Below are 19,534 nucleotides of genomic sequence, written 5' to 3' on the forward strand. Positions count from 1 at the left end.
AGAAAAGTGGGGAATGAGAGGGTAACGGGCAGGAAGGCCAGGGGTCTCCAAAGAGGAGGAGGAGGAGGAGACAGGCTGCACACGTCAGACACTTTTTATCTCTCAAGCGGCAGGAGGAGACAAACTACAAGTGTCAGATGTCTCAGCTGGTAAAGAATCCCCCCTGCAATGCGGGAGACCCCGGTTCGATCCCTGGGTTGGGAAGATCCCCTGGAGAAGGGAAAGGCTACCCACTCCAGTACTCTGGCCTGGAGAATTCCATGGACTATACTATACAGTCCATGGGGTCACAAAGAATAGGACGTGACTGAGCGACTTTAAATATAAATGTAAAATACAAATTTAAAAAGAGGTTTCTTTTATAATCTATGTTGCCATGACGACACCTGGTTCCACCTGAACTTAACTTTCCTCAAACCTTGAGCTAACCGATGCGTTTTTCTTATGGAAATGTTTTTCTAAGCTCTGCTAATGAACTATGTATTTACCCTAGGCTGTGTCTTTAAGTCAGTTCCACCTAAGACTTAGAACTGACTTGACAAACCAGTGCGTTTTACTCTTGCAAATGTTCTCTCAAGCTGTGTTAATGAGACTATGTTTTTGCTTGGAAAGCTGTCTTTCTTCAAGATTCATGTTGATCGTTTATGGCCCGGGATGACCGCCTGGTGCCAGTGTTAGCTCAGTGCACGTTGTGGGTGAGGGGCCTGGTGCCAGTCTCCGAGTTTTGAGACGTTTCCTTTCTCTAATCAGCAGCCTGCTAGTAGCTATGTATCACCTGGCTAAAGACTAGCAGGGGGGCACTCTTTCTGCCCCTTTCTGATGTCTGTGTCAGAAGCTTTCTCTATTTCTTTTGTACTTTAAAAAAATATATTACACAGAAGCTCTGAGTGATCAAGCCTCGTCACTGGCCCAGGATTGAATTCCTCTCTGGTGGCCAAGAATCCTGGCGTCATTCATAGCTCAGCAACAGCCTTTCATCTACCTTTGGGCTATTGTGAATAATGTTGCTAGGAATAGTTCTGTACCAGTTGTTTGAACAGCTGTTTTCAGTTATTGACATGTATATCCAAGGGTAGAGTTGGTGAAATAAACAGTGTATTTTTATCTTTCTGAGGAAATGCCAAACTATTGTACATATAGTCTACTATTTTCCATATCCACAAGCAAAGTGTATGGTTTCTGATTTTCTACATTGCTGTTAATATTTGATCTTGATTCTAATTGTTTAGTGAATGTGAACAGATATTGCATTGTGACTTTAATCTGTATTTCCATCATTACAGAAAGGGAATATACCCAAGACAATTTTTAACTCAAACGTCAGCATCCTGCTTAGTGGCCATGGCTATTGCATTTCCCAAAGCTACTAACAGTTACCCTATATATTAAAAAAAATTAATCCCCAAAATCACTCATCAGAATTCATTAGGATAACACAAACAGTTCTACCATGTTAATAAATCCAAACCTATAAATGTATGAAGATTGTGGAAAAGACCTTATAAAACTGTCATGCTAGTGTATGTTCCTTGGCTCTTTGTCTCGTCACAACAAAGGTGTGGAGCGACAGACATTAAAGCCCCCTCGGCATGTCGCAGCTCTCGGGTCTTGGATAGACCGTGTTATAGCTCTCAGGTCTCAAAAGGACCATGTTATAGCTCTTAGACAAATTAGCGTTACAGCTCCATTTTATTTAGAAGATAGCAAGAAAATCCATCTTCAAGGTGTGAGGGCACGTCGATCCAAAGACACAAGAAGAAGGGTGGTGGGGGTGTGTTTGGGTGGCGAGGCGGGTGGGAGGGAGGGAGGGAGGGAGGGATAGCGAGATAGCTTTGGCTCCTCTATTATATGTTTATCTCTCCCTGGGCCTGTCCTATGTAAATTGGGCCAGCCAGGAATGTTTGTTTTACTTGAGGTCTGGGTCCTCGGACCTTCCTTTGTTCTATTTTCGCGGGCTTTTCCCTTCCTTGTCTTTTAGCCACCGCCATTTTGGACTCCTTTTCCCTATTCTACCTACCTAACAAAACTAACAATACAATGAATGTCATCAGTATTCTTATTTGGAATTGAAACATGGCAATGAAAGGAAAAGTCATTGTATTTTGACTGTAAGAACAATAATGATGAGCACTTGAAAATTCAAGATGTTAGTCATAATTGTTAACAGTGCATTTACTGATCTGCCGTCCCCATCAAATATCATAACGAAATTCTCTTGTTTGCTTTGTATTTGTTTACTTTTTCAAATAAAATCACAACAGATTTATTTCTAGCAATACGTTGTACATGAAGTGCAAGTCACATGTACTAATATGTAAATAGTCCATAGATTGTTTGTTACTCACATGGGAACGGAGGTTCCATGTTCGTTCTTTCTTTTACTCATGTAGCAAGAAGCCTGCCATGTGAACTTTACACGGTATTAGAATTATGAACGTTAGAATCAGCTTACTGTTTCTTTAATAGCCATAGCGTTTACATGTTACCTGTTGCAATGAGTCTAAATGTCCTTTTGAGGAGAAACAGGTTTGTCAAGCTTTATTTTAGCCATTCCTCCCATTGGCACTGAGTTATTAAAAAGAATCAGAGGAGGATTCTGGTCCTCATTTGATTCTTTGCCTTCCATTTTATCCTCCCATTTTTTTTAAATTGCAGTTTTAGCAGTTGATTACTAATCTTTCATGAAACAGAGTCTAGTAATCTAACAGGAATCTCATCCAGTTCTAGCAAAATCTCATTTCATCCAAACTACAAAGTTGAGGATCCCTGGGTTGCTTTGTTCTTATTAATAATCTTAATAATTCTAATAGTATTCTCATCTGACCCTCTAGGAGACCCAGAAAATTATACGCTGTCTAACTCCTTCAACACTCTACCTTCACACCAAACTGAAATAATGCTTGTAATTTGCACGTGCTGTTCTGTGGTCTGTTCACACTAAGTGGGTGTATTATCCCTAATGCTCCCAAATGTCATTTGGCAGTCGTCACAGTAGTCTGTATATCAGAACAATAAAGTACGACATTGATGCCCCTCAGCTCATGTTTTTTGATTCCCAGTAGTGGACCTATTAACAGACGTGAATTGGAAGAGATTCCATTGATTCCATTGATAATGATATAATTGGAGAACTAGCTGCTGCTGCTGCGTCGCTTCAGTCGTGTCCGACTCTGTGCGACCCCATAGATGACAGCCCACCAGGCTCCCCCGTCCCTGGGATTCTCCAGGCAAGAACGCTGGAGTGGGGTGCCATTTCCTTCTCCAATGCATGAAAGGGAAAAGTCAAAGTGAAGTTGCTCAGTCGTGTCCGACCCCCAGCAACCCCATGGACTGCAGCCTACCAGGCTCCCCCGTCCATGGGACCCTCCAGGCAAGAGTACTGGAGTGGGGTGCCACTGCCCTCTCCAGTTATAGCACTAATAAGCATTATTAAAAGTAACCTGCTAAAGTGTAAGAGTCTTTGTCAGAAATGGAGAGTAATATATCTCCTTAAGACTCAGGGAAGGTGCTCTAGCTCTCCCATCAGCACAGGAAGTTGAAATTCAACCTAAGCTATTTCCCGAACAATTTGCTTACAGGACATAAACACTTCATTAAGTGGCACACAAGCATTCAAAATTGATGCTGTAAAAGCAAACAGTACTATTTGCTTGGAGAATTATATGCCCTTCTACATATATAAGTACAGTACTATGGTTTATTATAGTACTAACCATGTACTATACATACCCTAACCATGGTAATTTTTATTTAAATATTCATTACATGATACATAAAATCATGAATTATCTTATGTGTATAAGCATGTATATCAGCCAGTGCCGGGGTCCAGCCCCGGCTGATCCAGGGTATTCGAAGGAGAGACGGCTAGGCGACCTATTCAAATGTTAATTAGAGATAATAAAGAGGAATAGAATGAGGATAGCTCAGTAGGAAAATTCAGTGGAGAAAAGAAGCTGAGTGACTTGGTTTACGCAGAAAATCAATATAACCCGTGACACCAGGTTAGCTCTGACCACGGAGGCCGCAGGCGCCCTCTCGAATAGCGGAAGGTGCCCCACCTTAGACACCTTCTCGAGTGGGTCTTAGAAGCCCAGGCAAATAAATGGTCGCAGAGGACATCCACGCTCCAGATGGACACTCAGCTGGAAGTTAAAGGGAAGAATGACATGGGGAGACCAAGCGTTGGTGAGCAAGGCCCATAGCTTTATTTTCAACAGGGGCTTTTATACCCTAAGTTACACATAGAGGACAATAGGGGATGCAAAATCAGCAGTCTTTGATGCTTATCAAAAACCAGGGTTTCTTTCCTGAAAATTTATCGTATACAAATGGTTTGGGTGATTTACATCATCTTCTGGCCAGAGGCCTATTAACATTTTATGACTCTTGACAAGCACTTATCAACAAAGACTTATTTTCTCTAAGAGTAATTATTTTAAGGTTTGGTGCCATCTTCCGAAGATAAGATTACGTTCCTATAGGGTGGATGTGTAATGGGTTTACAAAGGAAAGAATTTACTACCTTAAGGGTCTAAAGTTACTAACACCAGGCCACTACTTATTTTTTCTACATACCAACTATATTAATTAATGCACATTCAAGGATACAATTCAGGGGATGTGAAAACTTGGCAACAAACATTGACTCATCAATGAAATCTTTTGCTAGCTTTATTCTGACAGTTTCTAATTCTCTGAGAGGCTCTAAGCTATTTGAATATCTTAAGCTTCCCGTGCCTCTGGAGGCTGGGAGACTGTAAACAATCGTATGCATAGCTGTAGGTGTCCGGGTAAACTTGTCAGGCGAGTTAGAGAGCCATCTGAGGGGTTTGGATTTAAACACTCCTAATTGCCCAGGAACTTTATTAATTGGAGCTGTAAGTTAACTCTTTGACAGAGAGAGTGAGATGGTGGTGGGGGACAGCCCCCAGTAAAGTCAGAGGTGAGAGCACAAAGCAATAAAGTAGGCAGACTCTGGTTTTTTGGGGGGTAGATGCTCGAGAATATCCGGGGGCACTCCCGAGGCTCGATCCCGCCTTTGCGTATGCCGAGCCCCCTTCCTCATGACCTTTGTCACGAGTGGAATGTCTCTCGCCGGCTCCCGGCATCTCCCCCTTTTTTATTTCTTAAAACAGCCAGATGTAGCTCAGTCGCGAGCCTCTGAATGCTCTGCCGAAGAATCCTGACAATACAAGGAAGAATGATTATGAGAAGCAGAATTAAGTTAGAGAAAGTATGGAAGAAATCATTTGCTGTTCCAGCGGCAGTAAAATCTAATCGGGAGTGTTCCATGGTTGCTATTTGATTGTGAAGTTTCCCTAAGTCTAGACCAATGTCAGAGCTGTTCCAGATACCTGAAATATGGTTTTTAATCTTTTCCCATTCAAAATCTGTCTCATTTACTTTCAGGGGTGTTACACATATCCACCGATAGTCAGCATGACAGGACAATGCCATTTTCACCTTTAAAGCCTGCAATTCAGTCCCAATATGTATTACTGCTTCCTCTAGGGCGTCTACCCTCATTTCTAATTTCCTGTCTATAGCTTCCTGTGTTGCCAATGCTAAAGAAACATTTTTGGACATAGAATCAACATATTGAGCAGTATGTACTTGTTGAGTCAATGATATTGCTGTCACAGTAACAGAAGTGATTGCACTTATCAAAGCTGCTATTCCCAAGATAAGTAAGCCCACAAACCGTCGGGTTCGCATTAAATCCTGCAGTTGTTGTAATACAGCCAAACCGTAATTATCATACCAATAAGAATGCACAGACACAGGTATCATGAGATAGGGTGGGCGTTTCAACACAACAAAAGAACAAACATTATATTGGGGGGTCAAACAAGATGAAAGCATACATTGTTCACAACACCACTACCACAAAGGAGCAAACATTATATTGAGGGTTTAAACAAGATGAGCCAGGAAGCAGCTGCAGGCGTCGGCCCGGGGGAGCAGTGTCCCCAGCATCAGGAGGCAGAACGCGAGCGGCAGGCTGTGGGCCTCGGCGCTTACGGCGGGCGGAGGGGCGGGGCTCGCGGCCTTGGGCTAGCCGCCGCGGCTTGGGCTCCCAGCGTTCCCCTCTCGCCTGCGGGAGCGCGCTGGTCTGGACTGCATTCCGCGGGCGCGCTTTCCTCTCTGGCCCTCACTCGCCGCACAGACTTCTTTGCTCTAGGTCGCGGGGTGCAGCGAGAAGGGTACCGGGCGCTGCTGGCGGCGCGGAGGCGAGAGCTGGCTGGGGGAGGGGGAGCGAGCGAGTGCGCGCCGCGAACCTGGTCTTTGGGGAACGTGACATGACGAATTTGTCTGAGATCCAAATCGAAGAATCTGCATTCTGTAGAAATATACAAGCATACCCTCTCCCACAAGTTAGCAACACATCTGGCCTTTTTCACGCTCCAGTATGGAGGTCTTTTTACTTGACCAGGGGCCGAGTCGTAGCCTGTAATTCAGGCATCTAGTGTCTCATCATTGTAGTCTGCCCCTGTGTGTTTACGTTTAAGTGATTAATTACAATTTGGACATAACTATTTGTCTAGCTGTTTTTTTTAGATATGAAATTTATACCTTGAACCAGCTGCATTTTGATGGTGAATTTTGTGAGAATTTTTGGCTTTATCAATCTTTTTATTTAAGTTTAAAACAATTACTTTAGTCAATGCATCTGCCAAAGCATTTCCTTCATGTAAAGGGCCGGGCAAGCTGGAATGGGCTCTATGTCCCACAAAATATTTTTTATCTCTGTGTTTAATCTTTCTGTAAATCAGATAACAAGGAGAAGATAGTAGTTTTATTTTTTGGAATATTAGCAGTTTCAATATGAGGAAACAACCCAACAATATATCAGGAGTCAGTCAAAAGATTAAAGGTGTGGTCTCCTAAATGTTGAAAGGCCTAAATAACTGCTTGTAACTCAGTCTTGACATTTTATTCCCTTGAATTAAAAGATCTTTTAAAGGCCTTGGAGCTGTAATTTCCTGCACCCAAAAGGCTAGATCACTAGATTCAAATGTTTTGTGGCTCTTAGCTTGAGAAGTCAAGTTTTTTCTTTTCTGATAATAAGGTAAAAGCAAAAGCTATGTTACTCTTTGACCTTTATTAATTTATACAGTTTTGGTAGGCAGTGAGATCAAGACTTTAATTTCTCAATATAATCAGAATCTACTACACCATGCACCACCGAAATTTCTTCTTTTTTTTTTTTTTTTTATTTGAAAAGAAAGCGAGCTACGCCCCAGGACAAATCTTCCAAAGTCCTCGGGTAGGGGGCCAGCCACTCCCGTTGGAATTGGAGTAAGCGGCACGTCAGGGGTTAATATTGTTGCTCAATCCTCTTGCCTTTTCTCCTAGCCTGGGTGAGACCCCCCCTGAGGGGGTTTTCTCCAAGGAGCACGCTCTGCATATTGTGTACTAAAAGCTCCTTTGTTTAAAAAACTTTTTATCTTCCTCAGGCTTAGGCAACTCTTTGAGAGGCTTTGGGGGCAAAGTGGGGAACTCCTGGGTCCTGGGAGGCACAAACGGAGGCGGTGGCAATCGCCTTAAATCAGAAAGTGGTGGATAAGTTTTTTAAAGGTTTGCGCAGAGGGGGAGGGAGCTCGCCAGGGCGCTCAGCCGCAGCGTCCTGTAAGCCCTCTCCTTCCTCGGGAGGTAAAGCACTTTCTCCCTCTTTTTTTTTTTTTTTTTTCCAATAGCAGAAATTATGATCTGTGCAGAAAGTGGAGACTCACCACCATCCACCGCTATAGCCTCTCCCATAGGCTATTTAACAGCCTCATGACGGAGGTCCAGGACATGTCTAATCATAATACACAGAGCCAATAAACATTTGTCTATTCTTAGATGCAGAGAAACCCATATTTTCTTTTTTGAGAATATTTTTATTTATCTTGTACCCTCTTTACCCTATCTAAACTGCAGAGGGGACTAGAAAAGAAGCCTCAAGGTGAGGATCAAATTTATCCTCGGGACTAGAGAAAACCCCTTTCCGGGAAACTCTTAGCGGAGGCCCTTTACCCCCACATGGAGGAGGAGGCATGGGGGGATGGGAGCGTCCCGTATTTCTCTTCTCCTGTTTTGGAGATCTTTTAACTGTTTGGTGACTAAATCTTACAGACTGTCTGATAAGGGATGTTTCCCTCAAGCTCCTAGGAGCGGATGGTCTGACAGGGGAAGTTTCTCTTAGGCCTTTTGGGGCATCATTGTTTAAGAGATGCCGATCTCCATCAGAGTGATATTTAGCTATTATCTCGCCTAAATTCTCTTTTTCTTTTGGGGAAGGCTGATCTTGTTTCTCATCCATAACTTTAAGTTGTTCCTGAGTAGTCATGGCTGCTAACATTTTTCTTAGTTGCCGATAGTCAGGTGGGTCTTCATTTTTCTCATTTTCCTGAGGTTTAACTACAGTTTCGACCTCATTTTCCTCTTTAAAGGTTACTTTTTTAGATTCAGGGGCAGGTTTAGCCACAGCATTTTCTTCACTATCCCCTTTAAGATGTACTTTTTCTGAATCGGGGGCAGGGTCTAAGACATCTCTAATGATGTTCCATAAGGAAAAAGCGTCATTAGGAACATTTTCTGAGCCATGTTCGGCATGGTAAGTTTTTAGCTGTTTTCCTACTTTTTCCCAGACATCTAAGTTAACAGAGCCTTCGTCTGGGAACCAGGGACAGTGCTCTTGTACAAATGAAAAAAATGATTGAATGGCAGATTTTTTAACTTTGATTCCTCTTTTATTTAATAACTGTAAGATTACTCCTATAAAGAGCTGTCTTTCATTTGATTCAGTGTTACCCATGTCAGAAAATTAAGTATAGTAAAAGATTTTGCTTTTAGCTATCAAAAGATCAGGCTTTTCTTTGGCCTTTTAACTTCAGAAACTGTTTTCTCTCTCTAAGTCTAACACTTTAACACTTTCGACACTTCCCACTCCTCTCGCCCTGTCTATCCTACAGGGGGGTCCGCGGCACCCTTGAGTGGGGTCCTAGCCGTCCCGAACACTGGAAGAACAATAGGGCTGATGACCCAGATTGTCCCGGGGGAGAAACAGAAGGCTGATGACCCAAACTGTTCCGAGGGGGGAGCAGTAGAGCTGATGACCCAAACTGCTCCGTGGGGGAACAAGAGAGCTGATGACCCAGTTGTTCCGAGAATGGGGGAGCAAAAGGGCTGATGACCCTAATTGCTTTGGGGAGCTTACCTTCGAAAAACCTGTTTTGGGCGCCACCTGCCGGGGTCCAGCCCCGGCTGATCCAGGGTATTCGAAGGAGAGACGGCTAGGCGACCTATTCAAATGTTAATTAGAGATAATAAAGAGGAATAGAATGAGGATAGCTCAGTAGGAAAATTCAGTGGAGAAAAGAAGCTGAGTGGCTTGGTTTACGCAGAAAATCAATATAACCCATGACATCAGGTTAGCTCTGACCACGGAGGCCGCAGGTGCCCTCTCGAATAGCGGAAGGTGCCCCACCTTAGACACCTTCTCGAGTGGGTCTTAGAAGCCCAGGCAAATAAATGGTCGCAGAGGACATCCACGCTCCAGATGGACACTCAGCTGGAAGTTAAAGGGAAGAATGACATGGGGAGACCAAGCGTTGGTGAGCAAGGCCCATAGCTTTATTTTCAACAGGGGCTTTTATACCCTAAGTTACACATAGAGGACAATAGGGGATGCAAAATCAGCAGTCTTTGATGCTTATCAAAAACCAGGGTTTCTTTCCTGAAAATTTATCGTATACAAATGGTTTGGGTGATTTACATCATCTTCTGGCCAGAGGCCTATTAACATTTTATGACTCTTGACAAGCACTTATCAACAAAGACTTATTTTCTCTAAGAGTAATTATTTTAAGGTTTGGCGCCATCTTCCGAAGATAAGATTACGTTCCTATAGGGTGGATGTGTAATGGGTTTACAAAGGAAAGAATTTACTACCTTAAGGGTCTAAAGTTACTAACACCAGGCCACTACTTATTTTTTCTACATACCAACTATATTAATTAATGCACATTCAAGGATACAATTCAGGGGATGTGAAAACTTGGCAACAAACATTGGCTCATCAATGAAATCTTTTGCTAGCTTTATTCTGACAGTTTCTAATTCTCTGAGAGGCTCTAAGCTATTTGAATATCTTAAGCTTCCCGTGCCTCTGGAGGCTGGGAGACTGTAAACAATCGTATGCATAGCTGTAGGTGTCCGGGTAAACTTGTCAGGTGAGTTAGAGAGCCATCTGAGAGGTTTGGATTTAAACACTCCTAATTGCCCAGGAACTTTATTAATTGGAGCTGTAAGTTAACTCTTTGACAGAGAGAGTGAGATGGTGGTGGGGGACAGCCCCCAGTAAAGTCAGAGGTGAGAGCACAAAGCAATAAAGTAGGCAGACTCTGGTTTTTTGGGGGGTAGATGCTCGAGAATATCCGGGGGCACTCCCGAGGCTCGATCCCGCCTTTGCGTATGCCGAGCCCCCTTCCTCATGACCTTTGTCACGAGTGGAATGTCTCTCGCCGGCTCCCGGCAAGCCAGTTGATATTACAGAACACATTAAACAGTTCAATCCACTTTAGATTCCAGTTGGTATTCATTTTTACAGGGGTCATTGAAGTCATTAATGGTATATGATAGCTATGTGTATTTATCATATATAACGTGTTAAATCAAATCATCTGTGGTCAACATGCTTATCATTGCTGATAATCAGAGCTTAATTATGAAGATGTGAGAAGTCCACATCCATTTGCCCTAAAATATGCCTCTTAATTTCTGGCCCATGCTCCATGTGGATTTCTATAAATGAACTGTATGTGATATCTGATCCTTACTTCAGGGCCATCTCACGTAAAATCATCTACTTTCCCCCTTAAATAAGACATCACGATGAGCTTAGGCCTAACCCACCATGCTCACAAGTAAGTGGTTTCATGCATTTGCTATTTTTTAATTTTGGGGAGATTTAGGAGTTGGCTCTGGATACTTTGGCCACCTGATGCAAAGAACCGACTCGTTTGAAAACACCCTGATGCTGGGAAAGGTTGAAGGTGGGAAGAGAAGGGGATGACAGAAGGAGATGGTTGGATGGCATCACCAATTCAATGGACATGAGTTTGAGTAAACTCCAGGAGTTGGTGATGGACAGGGAGGCCTGGCGTGCTGCAGGCCACGGGGTCGCAAAGAGTCGGACATGACTGAGTGACTGAACTGAACTGAACTATGGATGTCAGCATCCTTAACAGAGTCAAGCAACTTCAGCGGAAATTGAATATTGTATACAAACATCACGAACCATTGTATGTTATTGGTTGAATGGTCACAGGACAGAGAGCGATGACGTTCATAGGTACACATGCCCATTCCAGATAAGTAGTCTGTTTAATCAAACCCTCGGGAAGGAAAGAGAGAGAGTGCTAAGTCATGTCCCACTCTTGCGACCCTATGGACTGTAGCCTGCCAGGCTCCTCTGTCCATGGGATTCTCCAGGTAGGAATACTGGAGTGGGTTGCCATTTTCTTCTCCAGGGATCTTTCCGACCCAGAAATTGAACGCAGGTCTCCAGCATTGCAAGCAGATTCTTGCACATTTCAGATAAATAGTCTGTTTATGTGTTTCCATGCATGGACAACCACATACACACAGTGGACTATTCCTGAGCCGTAAAGCAGGATGAAGTAATGCCTCGTGCAGCCACATGGAGATGGACCTAGAGATGATCATGCTAAGTGAAGTCAGAGAATGACATGTGTCACATGGTATCAGTTGTATGTGGAATGAACGTTAAAAACATGATACTAGTGAACTTATTTATGAAACAGAGGTAGACTCACAAAAATAGGAAACAAATGTGTGGTCACCAAAGGGAAAAGGTAGGGATTAATTAGGAGTTTGGGATTCGTAACAGATACACACTACTCCACGTGAAAGAAACCACCAGGACCCACCGCTTAGTGTGGTGGTGGCAGTTTAGTCGTGAAGTTGTGTCCGACTCTTGTGACCCCATGGACTGTAGCCTGCCAGGCTCCTCATTTCATGGGATTCTCCAGGCAAGAATACTGAAGTGGGTTGCTATTTCCTTCTCTAGGGAATCTTCCCGACCCAGGAATCCAACCCAGGTCTCCTGCATTGCAGGCAGATTCTTTACCGACTGAGCTACGAGGGAAGCCCACTGTGTAGTATGGGAAACTATATTAATACCTTGTGATGATGTATAATGGAACAGAGTCCCAAAAGGAATATATGAGAAAGACATGAAAAAACAACCGTTGTGCAGCACTAATAGCTGTTGTAAAGCTGCGCAGCAGGGCTTACACAGGCCGCTGCAGTGTGCACATCAGTAAGTATATCGTCACCCTGCAGTTACATACGGCTCCTTATTCTCCACAAATGGTCCAGCATTTATTTGTAGACTTTTTAATCATGGCTATTCTGACAGCTGTGAGGTGGTTTCGCTAAAATTTATATTTTATTTTCTTCCAAGTAAATGCCAAAACTATGGACTGTCTGTCTCTATGAGCCTTACGTATTTAAGTATTTGATTAGTATATTTAAAAAGCTAGGTCGTAGTTCTAATAACTTGGGTTAGAAAAATAAGGGCAATATTTTAGTTTTTTTTTTTTAAAGAACTCCCTATGCTGCTTTGCATATTTCCTGTGCGTATTTGCATACCGACAAGGAGGAATGCTATGCTGTGCTAAGTCACTTCAGTCGTGTCCGACTCTGTGCGACCCCATAGATGGCAGCCCACCAGGCTCCCCTGTCCCTGGGATTCTCCAGGCAAGAACACTGGAGCGGGTTGCCATTTCCTTCTCCAATGCATGAAAGTGAAAAGTGAAAGTGAAGTTGCTCAGTCATGTCCGACTCTTAGCGACCTCATGGACTGCAGCCTACCAGGCTCCTCCGTCCATGGGATTTTCCAAGCAAGAGTACTGGAGTGGGGTGCTATTGCCTTGAGGGTTTATTTTCTCTAAGCCCTCTGTGGGACTTCGTCTCAGTACATCTTAGTGTTTCTGAGCAGTATAAGGTGATTCCCCATGGTGGGTGTGATTGGCCTCGTTTTAGGAGGTAGTCACGTGGAATGTGTTTCCACGTGCTCTTGGCCTTTGGACAGTGTGAGTACAACGTGCCTCTTGAAATGGAGCCCTGCTTTGAATTCTTTTTTTGATGATTTTCCTAGGGACATTACTTGAAGGGCAGGTGTCATTTACAGCCTCTCAGGCCTTTTGAATAAAATTAGGCTTCCCTGGTGGCTTAGTTGGTAAAGAATCTGCCTGCTATGCAGGAGACGTGGCTTCGATCCCTGGGTTGGGAAGTTACCATGGAGAAGGAAATGGCAACCCACTCCAGTATTCTTGCCTGGGAAACCCCATGGACAGAAGAGCCTGGTGGGCTACAGTCCATGGGGTCACAAAGAGTTGGACACACAGGCCTTTTGAATAGTAAAACTCCTTGAGAACTGGTTTTAAAGTGGTTCTACTCGATGTAGCCACAAGGTGGCAGCAGTTCCTCATGCTCAACTCTGGTTCCAGGGCCAAGCAGAGCCTCAGGGAAAATCCTATATGTGGATTGTCAATCAGAGTGAAATACTTTGGCCACCTGATGTGAAGAACTGACTCATTGGAAAAGGCCCTGATGCTGGGAAAGCTTGAAGGCAGCAGGAGAAGGGGATGACAGAGGATGAGATGGTTGGATGGCATCACCGACTCGATGGCCATGAGTTTGAGCAAGCTCCGGAGTTGGTGATGGACAGGGAGGCCAGGTGTGCTGCAGTCCATGGGGTCGCAAAGAGTCAGGCACAATAGCAACTGAACCAAACTGAACTGGGCCAGGAGAAACACCAAACACCGAAAGGTTTGGTGTTCCCCCTTACGCTTGATCCACAGGACACGTCCTAACTCCTCTTCCCTGGGTTGGCAAGATCCCCTGGAGAAGGAAACGGGAAACCCCATTGACAGAGTAGCCTGTCGGACCACAGTCCATGGGGTCACAAAGGGTGAACAAGCCAGAGCACACACGCATTACGGGAAACACAAACCTGGTTCGGCAACACACGTAGTCAGATCACTAAAAGTCGCAACGTCTGTGAATTCCTAATACCCAGCCCAGTGCGTGACAAATGCAGAGAAAATGCTCCTATTTCTCACGCAAGCTGGGAGCTCAGTGGAAGGTTTTGCTGCCCACACTGAGAGGCAGTCCAGACGCTCACCTTGGTGTGTAAATGCATAAAGCCCAGGTGAGTCCATGGTAAATGTTATATTGTTGAGGTATTAACTTTTATTATTTACTTTGTGGTTCTAGTAACTATTTGCTCCAGGAAAAACATAAACAATTCTGAATAATTGAACATTAGGTTTCTGATCAGCTATATCTTCTAAAATTCAGTTTCTCTGATGGCTCCATGTGGCTTCTGAAGGGAGAAAATTGTGAGCACACGAAGAACCACTCCGACTCTCATCCTAGTGAACAGGCGAAGCCAGTGAGAGTGTAAAGGAGAAAACAGAGTGTAAAGGAGAAAACAGACCACTGCAGGTCCTGGAGATGGGCCGGTCCTCCTCCCGCCCCCAGCAGCATGTTAAAGGGCACAATTCAAGGCTGAGGTTAAGGGTTCCACCTCCCGTCTGTCTCCTTGGAAGCAGGAAATCAGTCTCTCCTGTGAAAGGTACACTCTGGGAGCTGAGGCCCGAGGGTGGAGGGCTGCAGGCCCAAACATCAAAGTGATTAACCAAGTTAATGCAATGATTTCAGCACTTGAGTTGGATATTTCGAGTATGCCATCTGTTGCCTGTGTGGTATAAGGTTGATTGTTCTGTTAATGTCTCTGTTTGATCACGGTCAACTTAAACAGGTCTACCCGAACATGGAGCATCGTCCAGCGAGAAATCTCCAGCATAAAACTTCACAAACTACTTTGGACACATTGACACAGTGTGGGCTCCGGGGACGCCTGGACTCCAAAAACTGGAAGAAGCAGGAAGGAGCCTGGGCTGGAGCCTCTGGAGGGAGCGCGGCGCTGCGACACCCTGACCTCAGACGTCTGGTTTCCAGGACTGAGGGAGGGCAGGCTTCTGTTCAGAGCGTCCGTGTGGTCGTTTGTCACCACCGCCCCAGGAAGCTCATGCAGCTGGTGGGCAGCTCCCTGTCCTGATCTAAAGCCTCCCTCCCATTAGGGGCAGCCCCCTGCACCTATGCTGTCTGCACCAACCATGAGGCTCATGCTGAGCGCTGGCTCTCCTGCTCGGCACTGGCGCTTTGGAGGGTGTGGGCAGACACCACCACGTGACCAGCCCCCAGCCGGGCGCCAAGTCTCTAGTGCGCTTCCCTGAGGGGACGGGGTGGGGGTGACTGTCAGGGTTCCGCCCTCCATCGCTGGGGGAAGAGACACCCAGACACCCTCGAGGGCCGAGGGGTGGGAAGGTGGTGAGTGACTGGCTCAGGGCCCCTGCCCCGGGCAGCCCCACTGCGCCCTGAGGCGCACCTCAGCTGTGAGCACCCAGCCTGTGCTGAGCCTGGAGCCTTGCGGCAGGTCCCGAGGTGAGGCGGCCCCTCAGACCCCGCCCTTTCCTCCAGGTCTAGTAGGGGGACACCCCTTCTTGCCACTGCAGAAGTGGTTCTGGAGCTGATCTGTGAGTGGTTCTGGGGTTTGCAGGTGGAGCCCGTTGCTGTGCCCCTCCTCCCCACGCGAGCCTCTAGAACAAGCTGTCTGCGCTGCGACCTGAAGCCCCCCGCCCAGCGGTGTTCTCAGGAAAGGGTCAGGGGTACTGTAGCAGCATCTGAAACCTCCTTTAATAGGGGTATCTTTGTTCCCAACCCTTTAACCTTGTTCACACCTTTAGCACGATGTAACAAAAGTCTTTAGGGTAGATGGTCTAGAGAGAAGAGAGGAAGCTACGAGCAAAACCAGATGGAACCAGCTGGGACCACAATGGCGGTGAATCTGACCTCCAGCAGACCCCGAGTCTCACTGTGTGGTGATTTTAGTGTATTATTGATGTAGGGGATAGATGGGCTCCAGATTAGATATTTATAACTGGCCTCCTGTTTGCATTTCATGGGACATGAAGCAGTGGGCTTCAGGCTGGATGCTTACAACTGTTAGCATTTCTGAGAGAAGGGAGAGGTGGGCTTCAGTCTAGGTATTTACGGTCAGCCTCCTGTTTGCCCTCTGAAGTGGAAGTAACAACAGAGAGTAATAGCCAGTGTTCTCTCTTATAAACACCGTAAGGCGATAGTCACGGCAAGGACGAAGAGAGGGCAGAAGCCGGCGTGAGTGACGATTCAGGGATCTCTGCGCCCAGACTTCTGGGACACAGGAGACACTGCTCATGCACAGAAAGGCTTCTTGGGTCAGAACTCAAGAGAGAATGCCAGGCCATAGATTCTTGCTCCTCCCAGAAGCCCTCACTTCGCGATCCATCCTGCCTGAGGGGTGAGTGTGCACCCAGTGGGGGGTCCCAGGGTTGGTCAGGCGTGGGATAAGAAACCAGGTAATTGGCCTGAGGGAAGACAAAGACCCGGAAGAACTGCCTTAAATGACTGGTATAAATGACTGCCTCTTTGCTGCCCTAAATGACTGGTATCCCCCTCACTGGGGGACACCCACACCTTCCCCCTGCCTTGCTTAACAAACCATTTCTCTGCGTGCTCTCCTACTTGTTATGCTGTGTCCCTAATAATAAATTTTATACCTGCATTTACAGTTTCTGCCTCCATGGTAAAAACATTTTTCTCTGGGGGCAAAGATCTGGGGAAAAATAACTTCTGGCCTCTAGCCCTTGCTGGTGTGGTGGCTAGAATTCCTGGTTTGCATCCAGGCTTCCCAGGCTCCATTCCTGGGCAGGGAATTAAGATCTCACTTCAGGTCACTGCTCGCTGCTAACTTGATCATTATATTAAGTGATACACCAACCATTGGCCATGACCGAACATGAAGAACCAAAAAAAGGTAAAAAGGAGGTGGCACCCCACTAACTCAGAAAGCCCTGCCCTTCCCATAAGCATACCTGTCTCCCCAGCATTAGCCTCACTCCTTCTCCCTTTGTCTTTACTTTTGAAATGAAACCACTCTCTCCAGGTGGGTGAGAAGTTGAGCTGTGAACTTGGTTCCCACTTCTCCATTCTTTGGCCTCTGAACAAAGCCTGTGCTATGTTGGCTTTGGTTTCATAATCGCCCACTTGAGCCCGAATGGAAGAAGTAAACCTTCCCTGTTGAGGCAGAGCCCCAGCCAGGCTAGGACCCGAGCAGGGTCCATGGACTGACTTGGTGACAGTCTGTAGGGTACGGTGGTCTGCCTGGGGGGCGGGGAGGGCGGACCTACAGCCGCAGTACTGGCAGGGACGGCACGGCCCCCCGGGGCCTGGCCTGTGCTCTCGTCCCTGCGCCCCGACACCACCCGACAGTCGGCCTCGGTGATGCGGGCTGCCGGGTGAGTGGTCAGGAGGGACCCAGAAGCAGCAGCTGGAGCCAGGTCAGCTGTGTCTCCTCACGGGCGGTGGGTGTCCTGGGTGTCAGGACTTGGCGTGCAGAAAACAAGCAGAGCCATAGAAACTCATATGCGCTGTGGGCTTGAAACTCCTGTGCAGGGCAAGAGCTCCCACTGGACCCTGCTCAGAAGCTTGTGCACATGTGATGGCCACACCAGTGCTTCCTCGCCAAGTGCTCCAGGCCTCCCTGGTGGGCACAGGCCTCCCTGGTGGGCACCACACCCCACGGGCTCCCCGACCCGGAGCCTGAAGGGCCAATGCTGGCAGGGCCTGGGGACGGGAGTGGTCACTCCACCAACCACCAGACCCAGCCCGTCCCGGGCTCTGCTGCAAGTCTGCTGTCCGGGTCCTGCAGACAGGCCTGCACGAAACGGGCCGTGAGTCCCGTCCTGATGGTGTTCTGTGGAATTTCCATGAGGCCCCTTTCTGCGCTGTTCTGAGCAAATGACTGATCAGTCCGTGCTACTGTCAGCCCACAGGCAGGCTGTGAGGCTGAGGCTCTGAGAAGCCAAGTGACCCGTCCAGAAGGACAGATGTGCAGCCATGGAGTGGGGTGTGTGCCCCCCTCCCAGGGTTAGTGCCCACTCACAGCAGGTTCTCGTCTGATCCTTCACCCCCTCCCGGGGCAGCTCCAGAGCCTCCTCTTAGGGGAACTCACTCACCATCTTTTACCAGGACTCTTGCTCACATCCTGTGTCTGGGATCACCTGGAAGGCTTGTCCCTCTGAGACGGATTCAGTCTCCCTTCAGCAGGGCCGCTTTCCTGGGTCACACTCATCGCCTGCTCGCCCACTCCCCCTCACACCACAAAAGCCCCCTCTGGCCCCGTGCCCTCTGGCTCTGCCTGGGTGCTCACCCCGCTCTGGCCTGGCCCTTCCCTCTCAGGGCCCCTGCAGGGCCTCCAGGAGCTCCCACCGCCCGGGGCAGGCTGTCTGCTGGCCTGGGGAGGCCCCGTGGTCAGGTTCCTGTGGGGCCTCCCACTCGGCACAGTGGCCAGCACCCGCCTCCTGTCCTCCTCACTCTGGATGGGCCCAGGCGGGTTCAGGGCCCCACTGTGTGCTGGTTCTCATCTCCTCCCGGGGCTGCCTGCGGGCGAGTCACCAAGCTACTCTGTGCCTGCTGCACAGAGGGGGCGCTCGTTCACACACCCCTCCCTGGAGCACAGGGTTCTGCTGGGCAGGCTCCTCCAAGGGTACGGGGCTCACCTGGGCAGGTACCCGCAGGGCTCAGCACCCAGGAACCGAGTACAGGGCCCTCATTGCAGAGCACTCCCAGTCCCCCTGTTGTTCAGGTCTGACTCTGAGCCCCTCAGAGCAGGACCTGAGCTAACAAACAGCTGCTCCTGGACAGGGCATTGACCCTGGGCTTCACTACACAGCCTCCCTCCACCGAGTCTTCCAGAGACTTTCACTGCACCCAGGCACCGGGCCCTGTCTCCACACCCCACCCCTCCTCTCCCTGACTTGTGGTTCCCCTCATTAGGAGAGGGTCTTCTTGAAATTACCTCCCACTCATGGGCCAGATAAAATGATTAGAAAACAAGCCAGAGCTCCAGCCCCATGTCTGTCCTGACCCTCAGGACCCACCCCTGTTCCTTGCACCTGGCAGGCCCAACAAGGCCCCTTTCTGCAACTGTGAGCCCCGATGGGGGAGGGTTGGCTGACCTGACCCCCGGCCAGCCCTTCCAGGTGAGCCTGGGCTGAGGTCTCTGTAAGCGGGTGTCAGAGCGCCTGCAGGTACACTCGACGCATACTCTGCGGGGCGTGTGGGCTGGGCTGGCGAGACGGCCTTGCGGTTGCTGTTTGTGATCAGGTCTTCTCTAGACCAGGTAAGGAAGCAGCGTGTCACCTGTGCCTGCTGTTGGACGTCTCCCCAGGCGGGGGCAGGGGTGAGGAAGCAAGAGAAAAGGCAGTGGAGCAGGACTGGAGAGGCAACTCAGGGAGGGGATGGAAAGCTTCCAGAAGAGCCCCAGGTCAGGACCACGGCAAGCGTGCTATTGCTGGGGCGGCCCCAAGGCCTTCCCTCCAGCCTGTGAGGTCTTTGCTCATATTCGGGTGTT

The 19,534-nt window shown here is 47.6% G+C and overlaps 2 long non-coding RNA genes across 3 annotated transcripts in view; one reads left to right on the forward strand and one right to left on the reverse strand.

Moving 5' to 3' along the window:
- LOC102414273 overlaps positions 1–16,690 on the forward strand; it is a 33,019-nt gene extending 16,329 nt beyond the window's left edge. The window contains exon 5 of the long non-coding RNA XR_328254.3: positions 14,840–16,690. This is a non-coding gene — a long non-coding RNA (uncharacterized LOC102414273). The remainder of the gene's footprint in view (positions 1–14,839) is intronic.
- LOC123465481 lies at positions 5,094–6,564 on the reverse strand. 2 transcript variants are annotated; one of them, XR_006640707.1, is made up of 2 exons: positions 6,025–6,564; positions 5,094–5,185 (listed from the first exon to the last, which is right to left on the reverse strand). It is a non-coding gene; the product is annotated as an uncharacterized LOC123465481 (long non-coding RNA). The 2 variants fall into 2 exon arrangements; XR_006640705.1 differs by having other exon boundaries at positions 5,868–6,564.
- Positions 16,691–19,534: the final 2,844 nt, after the last annotated feature.

This window comes from Bubalus bubalis, chromosome 2 (genome assembly GCF_019923935.1).
Source record: "Bubalus bubalis isolate 160015118507 breed Murrah chromosome 2, NDDB_SH_1, whole genome shotgun sequence".
In the NCBI taxonomy this organism is placed as follows: Eukaryota; Metazoa; Chordata; class Mammalia; order Artiodactyla; family Bovidae; genus Bubalus; species Bubalus bubalis.